Below are 15521 nucleotides of genomic sequence, written 5' to 3'. Positions count from 1 at the left end.
AAATATCAGCAAAAAATTATGCATCCCTTATTCCAGAGAATAATTTATTTATTTCCCAACAGCTCTGAAAAATTGAAGGAATTTTTTTTTCCTAGCAGTTTAAATACAGGATAGATTTAATCAAGGAGGTAAAATTACTTTCCTTTGAAATGTTAAGCTTTATAGTTAATAATAACCATAACACTTGAAATTTTACTAATCTTCTTTGTTTAGGATTTCCGTTTGGAATGTATGAGTGCTGTAACAATAGGTTCACAGGAAAAACAAAATCCTCACTGAGCTGACTTGATTTTGTCATTTTTAGACAAGTTTCAGATTAATGAACTCTGTTTTTATAGTTAATACACATTTTGACTGCAAAGAAAATGTCAGTGGAAATTAATATGGATATCAGCTTTCTGGAAGGTTTGAATTTTTTTTTTCTGTGAAAAACACTATATTGATTATCATAAAAAGCATAATTTATAAAAAAATTACATGAGTGTCATAGATAGTATATACTGATTAGTTGTCTTTTTCTAATTTCATTTTGATTTTCCTGTTACTCAATTTAAGAAAGTTCCTTTGTCACATATTCTTTATAATTTTCCAGGTATTATTTCCTTGACTGTCTAATCTGTTCTTTTCTCAGATGGCTATAAATTGCTGCAGCTAAACATTTTAGGAGGTGACATGATCTGAACAAGAAAGTTTGCGTGTCAGGATGATCATTATCTAGCAGGTGAATAGGGAGAATAGCAGATATTTAGGCTACACTAGCTCTTAGCAGTTATCCTGAAGTTAATTTTGGGAATTGCAATATATTTTTCTTTGAAAGCAATCTTTTTCTATGACTTCACACCAAGGTTTCAGCTACATTTTTTCTTTATGACTACCTAAATAAATATCTACAAACATTCTGGCCTCAGTGTATGGAATATTGTTAACATCAAAAGGAAAATTTGGTTTTGCAACTCATTTAAAAAATATCAAAGATTTATATTTTACCTAAACAGTTATTCCATAGTTAACAGAAAAATTTCCTTATTTGCAATTCTTTCTCTCAGTTAAGAAAGTGATCTATCTAGGAATTTTTGTCTTAATGGAGTTTATGATAATTCAGGTTCCTATAGTATTCCTCAAAACTAAATTTATTATTTTTTTTAGAGTATCACACATCCTGCCTCTGACAACTACTGATTTGTAGCTTCTGATTTAATTCATACTCTGGCCAGGAAGCAATACATGGAAGAGTGATGCCTTTAGTGCTAACTCTATATTCAAAATATTTTTATAAACACTCATAACTGAAAGAAATGTATATGTTCTATTCCCTGGCATAGAATCAATAGGTTTGCTTTAATTTGAAATGTCAGGTGTATACGTCTTCATAAAATTTTTGAAGAATAAAATGATGTAGCCAGATGTTCTTTGAAGGTGGAGGTCTGGCAGGATGAGAGTGAGAAAGAAAAGAAAGCTTTGGTGGTGTTGTTGAGAAATCCATCCTCTTCCATCAGCTCTAGAAAGCTTAGGGAAAAGGTGGTTAATTAATGGAAACAGAAAGAATGTGCTGTTTTTCATAGTACTATTTTAAAAGTGAATAAATCAACAAGATTTAAATTAAAGCTCTCTACAGATGGGTAGAACAGCAATATATTAGCATTACTGACTACTTCTGATGGCTCTGAACTTTTGGAAACATCACTTTATAATGGGTTTAAAAACAAGATTTTATTTAGAATAGTGTCATAAAAATGCAATATCTTCTGAAGAGACAATCTAGAGACTTTATAAGGGATTTCTTTTATAAAAATATGCACTCAGACAAGGTTGTTCTTTTTTTAATTCCTAAATACCAAGTTAAATAGTTAAATTACTAAGGGAGATCTAAACCCTTAAACATTGTATTAAACCTGCTAAAGTCTATCTTATTTCCCAAATGAAATGCATACAGCCATAGAAGCTCAATGTATCTAGAAATTCCTGCACAAAACCAAGAGCAAAACTTGGGGGAAAAAAGCAAACTTCACAAGTAATGATTAAATACTTCAGTCTTGCAAGATTCTTTAATTTCAGTTCCTGTAACAGAACAGTTCAGTAGAAATCCACACTTGAAATATGAAATGAAACATTTATAAAACCTCCAGTTTCTACAGATGTTTCTTATTAACTCTTTTGAGGTAAAACAGTGAAATCCCATGGACTAATGAAGGGTAAACCAAAAGAAAAAGAAGTTTCTGAGTTATTCAGTTTTTCTCCTGACAAAATGATGTGCCAAATTGAAGTATGGCAATATATTAGTGAATATAATACTTAGAAACCACTGGTAGAAAAGAAACTTTAGGTTTATATCACAGTATGAAATGAATGAGGAAATGTCTTCAGATGGAAGTGAAGCACTTTTTATATCTATGGTGGGGGGTTAGGGTTGTGCTGGGACAAAGGTAATGTTTTCAAATATCATCCATAGAATTTGTTGCTAATGAGTGCCATTTGTAGAAACACATTAATTTCAGTATATGGATTATCAGGAAAACTAAGGCATTGTTTGTTAAAAAAATGCAAATCTGACTTTTTTGTGGTGAGAAGAAAGATAGGACAAATGAGAATGGATGAAATCAAAAACAAAACTGAGCACCGTGTAATGTCACTCAGGCAAAGCCCTAAATACCAGCATTGATATTTAGGAAAACAAATTGCAAAATACAATATCAAACCTTAACTTTCTTAGTAACATAAGGCATCAATCATGCTGAGATTTTCTACTGGAAAAGGCTTAGTCTTAGAGTGTTGTGAATGAAGTGATCACCCATGTGTTCAAACTTGTCCTCAGAGGACATACCTTAACTGGATCTCATGGAGGTCTTGGATCCTTCAGGATGAGTACAGCACAATGCAATTCAGTGGTTAAATGTTTACACTTCCCTAATAATTTTTTGTCTGGATAGCTCATTGGAAAGTGGCGGTGGGGTTGGATGGGTTGGATACACTGGTCCTGTGCAGCAGCCGTTGTTGTGGGTCAGGATTACTGCTGCCTTCTGGTCATAGCTGAGTAACTACGCCCATGTCATACAGAACATGCCAAGATGGAATGAAAGAGGAAGTAAGATCAAATAACACATCTTTATTGTCCTAAACTGAAGTAAGGCATTTAATATAAGTCAGATAAGTCCCTTTAACTCAAGTTGAGCAGCAAAACATGTCCTAAAACTTTCTGAAAGGAACTGTATTTGGAATCTCAAAAAACTTCATATCTTTCCAATAAAAGGGTTTTTTTTTATTTTGTATGCCAGCTATGTTGTTGAAGGAAACTGATCTTTAGAAATCACTTGGGAGTAGAAGAAGGTCATAATTATGTAACAAGTTTATGTCTAAATTTATGGTGCTCAATCTGACCGCTTCACTAACATTCATAAGCACTTTGTTAAGTTTTATAGGACATAAGATGCACTTTTCCAGAATAAAAGAAAAAAAAAATACATTCCTAAAATATGAAATAAAATAGGCCTCTAGGTTAAGGAGATGTTTCCCTTAGCTTAAAAAGAAATTAGTGAAGATGAAATCTTCATCATTCAAATGGTGATAAAAAGGAACCAATAAATAATTTCTAGGACTTTGAAATATATGCTATTTTAAATACCCTGCTATTATTTCAGATTCCTCAACCAGCTATTGAGTGTATTGAGAAAACTTAAGTTAATAGATTAAAAAAAAAAAAAAAAAAAAAATAAATATAAAAAAAAAAAAAAAAAAAAAAAGGAAATTATGAAAAGGGAAAAAAAGAAAACCCAAACTAACCCAAAGTCCCTCACAAAGACATATATATTTTTTTACATTGGTTTCGGCTCTGAGAGCTAGCCACAATGTTACAATATGCTGTTCTGCAAATTTCCTTAGGGAAAAGAAAAACATCCCTCTTTTTTTTCTTTTTTTTTTTTTTTTTCTTTTGTAAAAACTGAAGTTTCACAAAAATTACAAAAGAAAATTTATTTTATTTTACATAAGTTTCAGTCTTCATTGAAGTGAATTTAATTATTCTTGAGGACTAATGTTCTATGATAAACATATCTCATTTAATTTTGCATAATGCCTTTATCTACACCAGGGGTGTGCTGAAAGGTGGTCTCCTTAGTGTGCATTACTCTGATACCAACAGATGGAAGACATTATATTTCAGTTAACTTCTAAGCTTTAAAAATATATGTTCATTTCCACAGTAATTATATCAGCCCTTCCAGCATTGTCTTTAAGGCAGTTTGATTGTGGGAGAAAAGATTTTGTCCTCTACCAGAGCTTATCAGAAAGTTAAACAAAGACATGAAAAGACTAACACTTATATTTTTAAGGCATAACTTCACATTGTCTACCTATACATAATTTCATTAAACTAAAGTAGTGAACAAAACCGTGAGTAGTGAACTTACTTTTCTTAAGTAGGAAAATTCCCCATTTAAATTCTGTTTTTTTCTATAGTTGTGCATGTCTGGATAACTTCTGGTAATATACTTACATATCTCAGCAAAAATCCAACATAAAATACCACCTGTTCTTTTAGATAAACCTTCTGTTTTCATCTTTGAATGGAGCCACATATGGTAAATTAGATTAGTATGAAAACCAACAAATTCTGTGATTAAAAAGAAAAAGATTAAAATGGGGTAGTTCACAAAGGATCAGTAATGTATTTATTTTTATTTATTTCTTAATGAGATGAGGGATAACTGGACATTGAAATTCTTTTTTATTAGAAGACTTTTTATGTTCTGTTTTGGGCATGTTTACTTAAGAACTAAGACTGATTTGTCTTTTTATATCAACAACTATATTATTAGATGATTTTAAAAAATAACAAAAAAAAAATCCCAAAAACCCTCCTTACCTCTCTGGAAATTGATTATGTCTAAGAGAGACAAAATAGCAAAAAATAGAAACCCAGCAACAAGAACAAAAAAACAAAGAAAACAAATGCCCAAAACATCCCAACCAACAAATCAACCAACAAACCAACCAACAAACCAACCACCCAACCCCAGCACTCAAGATTATATAAAGGGAAAAGAAATGATGATTCTGTTGATGTCAGGGCCTAGTTTGTGGACTAGAGAATCTTTCCCTCTTCAGAATTTTCAGATCAATTCTGTCTGTGCAGGAATAGTTTTTTCTTGTTGTCGTTGCTTTTTTTTTTTTTTTTCAAGCTGGGGTCCTTTGTGTATAAACACTTGTGAAGGACCACTCAATCTCTTTAAGAAAGATCTGCTCCTTCCTTACCTGTTGCCCAGCAACAAGGATCTAAATCCAACTTTTCCATCCCCTGCAAACTCCTGTGACTGCCCTGCAGGGAAACAACCTTTTATGAGGGCAACTTTACCATTTCTCATCCTCAGTTTCAAGACCTGTCAAGTGTACAGGATTTGACTAAGATCTTCTTCCAGGAAACTAAGAAGGCACAAGCCTTCTTATTAAAAGTGCTGTTTCCCCACTGTGAAGCAAAACAACTGGAAAGTGAAATAATCCAATTTTTACTGCTTTGATTTTTAATCTTGCCTGTATACACAGACATAGTCTTCAAGTTAGTTGTTTCAGATTCTCTCATAACAATGCCAGAACTGGCAGCAATGTTAGCAATTTATAAACTTGAACATGAAAATTCCCAGAAATTTATAATTGCTGTCAGTTCCTTTGAAGAGAGATGAATGATCTGCACCACCAAAATAGGGGTTGCCATAGATTTATGAAGATCCTTAGCATGAGTTAAAAGTGCAACAGGTGACTCCTGCATACTGAATTTTTTTCTGAAACATGTGGGCCTATATCTAAAGCTGGGGTACTTCTTAATAATTGTCACATCAAGGAGAGGAGAGAAAGTGACTGGGAAGGGAGAGAAGAAGAGGGGAAAGAAAAGGAAAGAGAAGGGGAAAGGAAGGAAAAGGGAAGATCAAACAAGGCAAGGCTGCAAATGTCTATTTTTCTATATCTTTTAACCATGATATTTGCAACTTTATATCATTATGTTTCTTCCTTCTTGTACTGGGACATTTCTTGCTCAAATATTTATTTTCCTTTACAATAGCATTGAAGCCCCCTACCATTTCTGTGCACTGTACTTCTAGAGAGATCAAAACAGCAATGAAGGTAAAGCACAAGCTGGAAATTGGATTTTCTCATCTTAATTTTAAAAATTATGGATTTTCTAAAAAAATTTATTCAAACACACTCTCAGTGGGAAGTTAGTGATAATTTTTTTTATTGTTGCTTTGTTTTCTTTAAACAATGGAGCTTTTTGCATAAGTTTTGTTTGTCACTTGTTTTGTAGGTAATATGGAGCAAATAATCAGTGTTTCTTTTTCAATTTGTTTTCTATGTTTCTGGTACCATAAAATAAATATTTTGTATAAAATTGCATTATTCATTACTATTGTGTGGGATTATGAACTATTTATTTAGTCATTCTGTATCTGACTATGAAACCTAGGAGTTTATTTATAGACATGGTGATTACAATTAAATGTTATGGTTTTAAAAAAATTATAAAAATTTTAATTTTTCTAATGACATCAATACTTGTTTAGTTTACTTCTGGTTTAGCAGTCAATTGAAAAATTGTGCATATAAGATGTATATTTAAAGTTACTAAGAACAATTACAATAATCTTGAATAAAAAGCTCAAAAATTGCAAATATTAGTTCTATCACATGATGAGTGTAATCTTGAGTAATATGTACATTTACTTCACAATACTTGAAAGTTTCAGCCTTATTCTCCTCTTTATTCCTTATAAAATAGTATGAAGATTCAAAGTCATGCCTTTTATTATATGGTAGGTACCTCCAATTCAAAACTTAAAAATATAGCCTCCTCACTGATCAAACAAGAAACAAGACTAGAAGCATCCGTTTTCAATAGGGACACAACTAATAACTAAATCGGGAAGCCTAAAGGCTCTTACCTGCCTGCCTTAATAGTCTGTTTGTTTCTGCATTGCTAACAGTTTTCTCACATTGAAAATCATATTTCATGCTGCACTTCAGACCAAGAAAGCTTGTAAAACAGTTGCTGAAACCCTTTTGCTTTAATATAAGCATAACTGTTCTGTTCCTATTGCAGCTATATAAATCCACCTTCTGCTTAGCCACCTGTAGAAAATTGCACCTAAAGTTATGCAGAAAGTTTGCTCTGAACCTTGAAGACATGTACTCTGACATCCAGCTGGAAATTCAAACTGTTCTAAGCTAAGAAAGTTTCTAAATAGTAAGTAGTTGAAACCATTAAAGAGTTTGGTCCAGCAACTAGAGCAACAAAAAAAGCAGGGGTAAAAAGTGAGAGTAAAAACTGGGAGCATGTACTGTCTCTGTGACAGTTGGAGGAGACAGTGGCAGACTCGCTTATTTCTTCAAAACAGGGTAAGAGGACATCAAAGTTCACTGGATTAAAAATTATTAGTTCTGTGACCAAAAATTACTCTGAAATGGGTATATTTTTTTATTCTTCAAAGATCATGTAATGAATTATAATGCTTGCTTACTTGCATCATATCACTGTGACCAAAAATTACTCTGAAATGGGTATATTTTTTTATTCTTCCAAGATCATATAATGAATTATATGCTTGCTTACTTGCATCATATCGCATATTTCATCCAGATATATGTAAAGTTTCTTCTGAAAAACAACTGCTAGGCTTTTACATCCAAGGATCCTTTATTTTGGCTTGTATTCCCAGCCTCTTTAGACATTCAAGACTCAGAGTGCGAAAGGCGATGCTTGGGTGACAAAAATTGCTGCTACTGGAAGACAGCCATTCCACCTTAATGTTTAGGGTTGGTTTGTAAGGCCAATTCAGATTAACATTGTGAACAGGTGACATTTTGCTTTCAGCTCATCCTGAAATCAACAAACTGAATTTACTATTGTGCTATTGTAATGCCTTCGCAGCAAATAATTTCCGAATTTGTAAGGAAAGCTGACTGAATAAACATGGTGTGATGAAATTTAGGGCATTTGCTAAATCTTGCCTCAAGGTGATTATAGAATAACCTGAAGTGTTACAGCAGCAGCAGCTATGTTGGGGACTTCTGGGGGCTGCTCATCACATTTTGAAAAGTTAGGATGATGTGTGATCAAGAGGAATCAACACTGGTGTTTTAGAACGTGGGTTGTTCATAACTACCCAAATTCAATTTAAATAGGGTGTACTGTTCTGTTCTTGACAGTAAAGCTATTTTTGGTCATACTAATGAGGAAACTACTGATCAGGGTGGTTTGGTTCTTTCTGTCTAACTGAACTTTCTTGATTGGTTTTCACCAACTAACATATTTTCTCTTAAGTATTTTGTTAGTAAATGAACTAACAAAATTAATGAACTGTCTTAATTTTGGCTGAATTGGACTTTTGTCCTCCTCTTCCTCTTAGTTCTAAATAAGACACATTTTGTTCCTGCCGTGGTATGGCATCGTTTGTATATTTTATTTCCTTCCATGACAATGAACTGGACATCTGGGACAACTCTTTCATTAGTGTTGGTTACATACATAGCTCAGAGAGAAAGGTTGCAAGGTACCCTTTTTAGGTAAGGATCAGAAGGCAAAATTAGCAGAATAAAAAGTGTCTCCAAAGAGCTAAAACCTTGAACAAGTAGTTAAAAGTCACTTAATAACTCTTGGTTAAACTGGATCAAGAGCACTTTGGTCTGCACTAGGCAGTTTCCAGCAGGCAGCCAAGGGAAGTAAACCTTTCCTCCTACTCAGGATGGGATGCCACAGATGGAGTGCTGAGTTCAGATCTGGGTCTCCAGTACAAGCAAACAAGTTAACAAGAAAAGAAATAAGCAAGCATGCAAGGACAAATATATCAAAATGGAGAAATTACAAATTGCTTTGAAAGTCAAAAATTGAAGGCAATAAAGTACTGTGACTACGGTAAAAGCTTTCTAACAGCAGATGCATTGATAAGTGTCATTCAGAAAAACATTCCAAAACCAGCACTATAATATAAAAGGTATCCTGTAGACTTTAATTTACTCATTAATTAAAAAAGAAACCAAACCAGAAAAAACCCCTAAGTTACTTCACTGCCCAAAATCAAAACAGTGAAAATCCTAAATTGTTCCACTACCCAAAGAGATGTGAATATTTCTTTTAAAGTCTACATAATTCTGACTACAATTAAAAATAATTAAACTCTAAGTAATAAATATGAAATCACAAATCAGTATAATAAAAGTGATGTATATATAAGTTATTAGACTATTTTTGCTGTTAAAATTTGAACCATATTATTTTGACTGAAACTGTAGGCCTTGCTACGTTTTTTTCTTTCAAATAGCTCCACTCAGTTTTTCCAGGGGATTCATATCCCAATAAAAAACACCCAAATTCAAAACCATTCTATATTCTAAGGTAATTCAAATAATTCGAAAAGTACATTTCAGTGTTCTGTTATTTTTATACAGAACAATGGGATAGATTGAGAGATTGCAATTCAGCTATTTTTCATTGGCTGGAAAAGTGTAGAAACATAGCCCAGAAATAATTTTATTTGACATGACTCCATTGGAGCCTCTCCTGAAAATTTTCGCAGATGAATTCATAGTAAGATAGACGCCAGAACAGAGCTATACCACCCAGCAATGTAGCATGTCCTCCTTTACCAATGAAGATCATTGTATTTTTTTTGTCCAGACCTGTTTAAAACCCCTCTGTAGAATCAGGAAAACTGGTCCAAATTCTGTCCAAGATGTGTTCAAGTCCATTAAGCTTCACATGGAATTCTATATATTATTCCTATCAAAGTCAGAGGTTTAATACTTATTCTAGCAAAGGTAAAATTAGTCCAAAGACAAAGACTTTGAAAATTCTAATATTAAGAATAGAGTCACAGAGAGGTTTGGGTTGGAAGGGACCTTATAGGTCATCAAGGTCCAAACCCCTTCCGTGGACAAGGACAGCTTCGACTAGACCAGGTTTCTTAAAGCCCAATCCAACATGGCCTTGAACAATCCCTGGGATGGGGCGTTCACTACTTCTCTGGGCAATCTGTTCCAGTGCCTCACCACCCTCTAACTGAGGAAAATGTCACAAAAAAGTTTTGAGCTATATACATACTATAATTTTTTTTAAACTTTCAATATTATAAGTATCTAAAATCTGTACAGGATAAATTACTTTTCACTCAGATCTCTGTATTTCATAATTTTGTGAGTATACACACATACTTTGTTCAACTAAAATTTACAACCACATTTAATTTTTACTCATACAATAACATTTTGAAAGAACATTAGCAAATGTCAATGTCAAATATAAATTCTCTATTTTGTGGGGGTTTTATGTGCTGTAATACTTTGAGTGAAAATATAAGTTTCTATGTACTATACTTAATTTAAGCCTTCTAGCATCTACCTAATACTCTTTCTAGTTCTTTGGAAATACAAAATTAAATGTTGTAAGTGGAAACAGCTAACACTCCTCTTGGAAAATGGAAACCAATTTTTTTGCATACATACATTTACAAAGCATAAATTATATCCCAGAGGCAAGAATTGCTACAATACTGTCTAAGTGACATTAGAGGCCTCAATGTCGACATTTAATTCAGACTTCATATCCAGACTTCATATTCTGTACTCATAATGATACAGCTCTCTTGGAAAATCAGGCAAAGAAAGTCTTTCAAATTCTCCTATGTCAAAAGTAAAGAAACATAATCTTTACTGCAATTTGAAGAGCAGCTAGTCATAAATGACATTGACTGTTAATAAAGCAGTATAGGGTTTGAACTGTAATGTTTGAGAAACTTTCTCTTCTAACTCCTGCATAAATGAAAAAAGAAAATTAAAATAAATTTTAAAAACCCAGTAAAATCCATTTAAATATCATTATTTTCTTCTGAAGAAAACACACAATAACTTACATGCTTTTGGACAACCAAACCAAAACAAAGAGGTCCCCTTTTTATTACATCTGGAGGTCATTTCAGCCAACTTCCCTGCTCAAGCAAGGTAATGTGGAGCCAATTGCTCAGGACCATGTCGAGAGGCTTTTGAATATCTCTGAGAAGGAAGATTCCACAGCCTCTCTGCATAACCTATGTCAGTGTGCTTGATCACCCACAGTGAAAAAGTGTTTTCTGATGTTTAGAGAGACCTCCTGAGTGTCAGTTTGCGCACATTGCCTCTGGTCTTGCCACTGGACACTGCTGAAAAAAGCCTGGATCTGTACTTTTTGGAATTTGCACACTTATATCAAACAATTGTGATAAATTTAAGCTTGTAGGTATGCTTTTGATTTTAAATTTTACTTTTCAAAAATAAAAAGAAGAAAAAAACGAACAAATACTCTTCTACATGGAAGAAATCCATGCATTCTACTACGACATATGTGAAGACATTAAAAATAAGCTGAGTATTTTGAATTATTGATTACCTATTATTGCTTATTTTAATTATTTTGAATTATTAGCTGAAACATTATTGTGTTTTTACTAGATTTAGACATTAAGTAATTTATTAATTTATCTTCATTAGAAAATTTTAAAATTGTCTGCATTTACAAGTAACATGAACATTTACATGAGTAAGCCATTTCACAAATACTTTTAACATTAAATTGTTAATTTATTTGATTTCTTCAATAAAGTTTCTTTGCTTAAAATGTTGTTTATATTAATGGTTTTTTTTTCTATTATGAATTTTCTTCAGCATGATTATAATAGAACAGAATGGAATAAAACAGAACAGTATAGTTTAAGTTGGAAGGGATCTACAATAGTACTGTAGTACAGATTTCTGAACACTTCAGGGATGACCAAAAGGTAAAGCATGTTCTTAAGGGCATTATCCAAATTCTTCTTAAACACTGACAAGATTAGGGCATCATCCACCTCTCTAGGAAGCCTGTTCCAGAGTTTTACTGCTCTGTCAGCAAAGAAATTATTCTCTTTTATTCTGGTCTGAACATCCCCTGGTGCAGCTTTGAACCATTCTTTGAACACATCCTTTTCCCTGGATCCCAGGGAGAAGAGATCAGCAACTCCCTCTCCACTTCTCAGGAAACTACAGACAGCAATAAGGTCACCTCTTAGTCTCCTTCTGTCTAAATTAGACAAACAGAATTTTTAAAGTGTGGTTGGGAAATGTATCAAATTGTTACTAACTACATTTGGTCTTCGCCATTCTAAGATGAGTAAGAAGAGGGTATTAAGCATGACCATTAAAAAACCCACACCTCTGTTTCGAATGTGGAACCGATCCTGAAGGTTTAATCAACTGTTGGGCTGCTAATAAAGTGTTAGACACAGGTCCTAATGACCTGTGTACATTTTCTCAGTCTGAACTGCAAATGAGGTAGGGTTGTGTGGTAAAGGAGAACATGTTTTACATGCTGCTCTCTGCAGAAGTTAAAAAGAGTGAAGAGACATAGGGAGCAGTATGATGGATGATATGCAGTAGGGATCCCCAGGCTCTTCTGTCTTTGCCACCTGGTAGTTCACACACTACAACTAAGCTGTACTTGGCTTGGTAGGAAGCCAGGGGCTGTCACTGCCACATTGATTGAAAGCAATGCACCTAGGCCTGGCACATCTGTCATCCTTCTTAAGTGTAGTAAGCACTTCTTGTGTGGGATACACTCACAGAACAGTTGTCAGATATTTTTAAATTTTAGTGCTCAATCTGGTGTGCACTGGACACATTGGTCCTATGAAGCTAGGGTCCAAAATATAGAAACAAAGAATAAATAGGAAGTAAGAACTGGGTAACTGGTTGTATCTGATGAATGTATGAACAACATAAATATGGAAAAAAGGATATGAAAGAAGATGTTACTTTTAGTGTTTGGTTAAAGACTTTTTAGTTTGCCTCTTTTAAGGAAGGTTATGTATATTATACACATTTGTTTGCCTTTGGGAAGAGTTCACTGGGAAATCTACAGTCACATGATGGTATCAGCAAAGGCTCTTCCCTCTTACGTCATACACAGCTAAGTCAGGCATTAGATAGAAAAGGGAAAATACTGTACCCGTCTTTAAAAAGGGTGGAAAGGAGGACCCTGGAAACTACTGACCTCTCAACCTCACCTCTGTGCCTAGGAAGATTATGGAACAGATCCTCTTATAAGCTGTGCATGCCTCCACGGGGGGCAAGTCCTGCCTGACCAAACCAATGGCCTTCCATGATGGAGTGACCACAACAGTGGACAAGGGGAGGGGTACTGATGTTGTTTATCCAGACTTCTGTAAAGCCTTTGACAGAGTCCTTCACAACATCCTTCTCTAAACTGGAGAGAGAAATTTGGTAGCTAGGCTGGTAGATAGAGAAGAAATTTTTTGAACTCACAAACAGAATTTTTATACTTTTACATCAGTTTTATATTTTCATGGAGCAAAAATGTAAATGGGTTTTATAGGTGAAATTTAAAGTCTGCAATGAAAAATTGTGACAATAAGGTTCTTTCCTTTCAAATTCAGCTCAATTTTTTTTTTCATATATCTGGATAACTAAACACAAAAAATCTGGCAGCATTAAAGATAAATGTTTCTCAAATAGCAGAAATACTAGGACAATTTGTTTTATAATTCTGCTGATATATTAGCATGAAACATAAAGCTACTAAAACCTTGCTGAAGTCAAATGTGGAGCTTAAATGAGTTTTGTAATTGAATTGAATCAAATGTGAAGATGTTATGTCTGGAATTGAAATTGATAGCAAGAAGGGAGAACAATTTTATAAAGAATTTTCCCTGCCTTAAAAGAATAATTAATTCCTTTTTAATGATAATTTAACTAAGCATGAATTTTACAATTTTAAGAAAGCTGCATAAAATGAAATTGGAGTTCGTAGAGTATTGAAAGTCCAGGCAAAAACTGAGAATGTACCAAATTATTAAATCAAGCTGTACCACACCAGGCAAGGAAAATAAATGAAGATTCCTTTGCAGTTATAAATATCTATTAATTTGTGCTTCATCTATACCTATATCTAAAAAGAATCACAAGGGCATAGCTTATGAGAAAGACATTATGGGTCCTAGACCTAAACAGTTAATGCATAATGATATTAATAGATATGACACCAAAGAAATTACTAAGAAATAGGTATATTAACTGATCCTCTTTATGGGAATGTGGGAATGGGAATATTTCCCTTTTTCTGAAGCCTTCTGCTGGCCATAGAATGCCATAGAATGAAACATTGCATTGTTTATGCAATGAACCTAAGAAAGGCAGAAGTACAGATCTAGGTTTCTGCAAAGAAGTCTTTTTGCAGTAACACTAAATGACTAATAATGGTATTGTGTAAGTTATAAATACATGTATATATGTGTGTATATACATATATATGCATAATTCTGATTGCATTTGTGTATTATATTTGTATGTTTTGATGTAGAAGTGACTGGTTTGAGAAACTGACAAAAACTTCCCCCAAGTCTAATAGAACCAATGCCTGTTGGCTCAAAAGTGGACCCTCAGCTGGGCAATGCCAATCCCATCAGAAACAGTGGCAACATACGGAATACAATATTTCAGAAGGGAAAAAGTTACAGCACAAAAGCACATTTCAGGGGAGTGGGAATACATGAGAGAAACAGGCCTGCCGACAGCATCGTCTGCGAAGGATGGGAAGCAGAAGCTCCAGAGATCAGAGCAAAGATTGCCCTGCATCCTGTGATGCAGACCATGGTGAGGTAGATGTGTCCCTGCAGCAGAGATCCACCTGCAACCCATGGACAGCCCCACATCAAAGCAGCTGGATGCCTGAAGACTGTGACCCGGTGGAAATTCCACACTGGAGAAAGTTTCTTGCCAAGATTTCTTACTTCATGGGGGACTCACACTGGAGTCATCTGCTCCTGTAGGAATGCACCCTGTGGAAGGGACCCATGCTGGAGCAGTTCCTGAAGAGCTGCAGCCTGTGGGAAGGACTGACAGCAGAGTTTCATGGTAGCCTATATCTCATGTCAGGAACCCCATGCTAGAGGACGGGAAGAGTCTGAGGCGTCCTCCTCCTGAACAGGAGGGATTGGTGGAGAGATGTGATGAACTGATTGAAGCCCCCATCTCCCTGTGCTGCTGGTGGGGAGAACATAGAAAATTCAGGAATGAAGCCCAGGAAGAAAGGAGAGATGGAGAAAGGTGTTCAAAGATTTGGTGTTTTTTTCTCATTACCCTATTCTTAATTGATTGATTTCTCAGAGTCAAATCTATTTTGCCCATGATGGGAATTGGTGAGTGAACTCTCCCTGTCCTTCTTCATACACATAAGTTTTTGTTATATTTTTATTACCTGTTCACCTTGGGAAGGGGAATGATAGAGCAGCTTTGGTTGATGTATGGTGTCCAGCCAAAGTCAACCCACCAGAGTTTTCTATAAAAGTGAATTTGAATTGTTGTTGGTTCAGGGAAGGAATATTCTTATGTTCAGAACAAAGAAAAACATTCAATTGGAGAGAAAATTATGTTAATATTCTCAATTTAACAATTTGAATTTTGAAGGGAATATAATGGGTGTCTTTAAGTATACATGGGATAAGCCTCAGTGGAAA

Source organism: Onychostruthus taczanowskii, unplaced genomic scaffold (genome assembly GCF_017590055.1).
Source record: "Onychostruthus taczanowskii isolate IOZ18803 unplaced genomic scaffold, ASM1759005v1 scaffold85, whole genome shotgun sequence".
NCBI lineage: Eukaryota > Metazoa > Chordata > Aves > Passeriformes > Passeridae > Onychostruthus > Onychostruthus taczanowskii.
Note: the sequence above shows the minus strand (reverse complement) of the source record.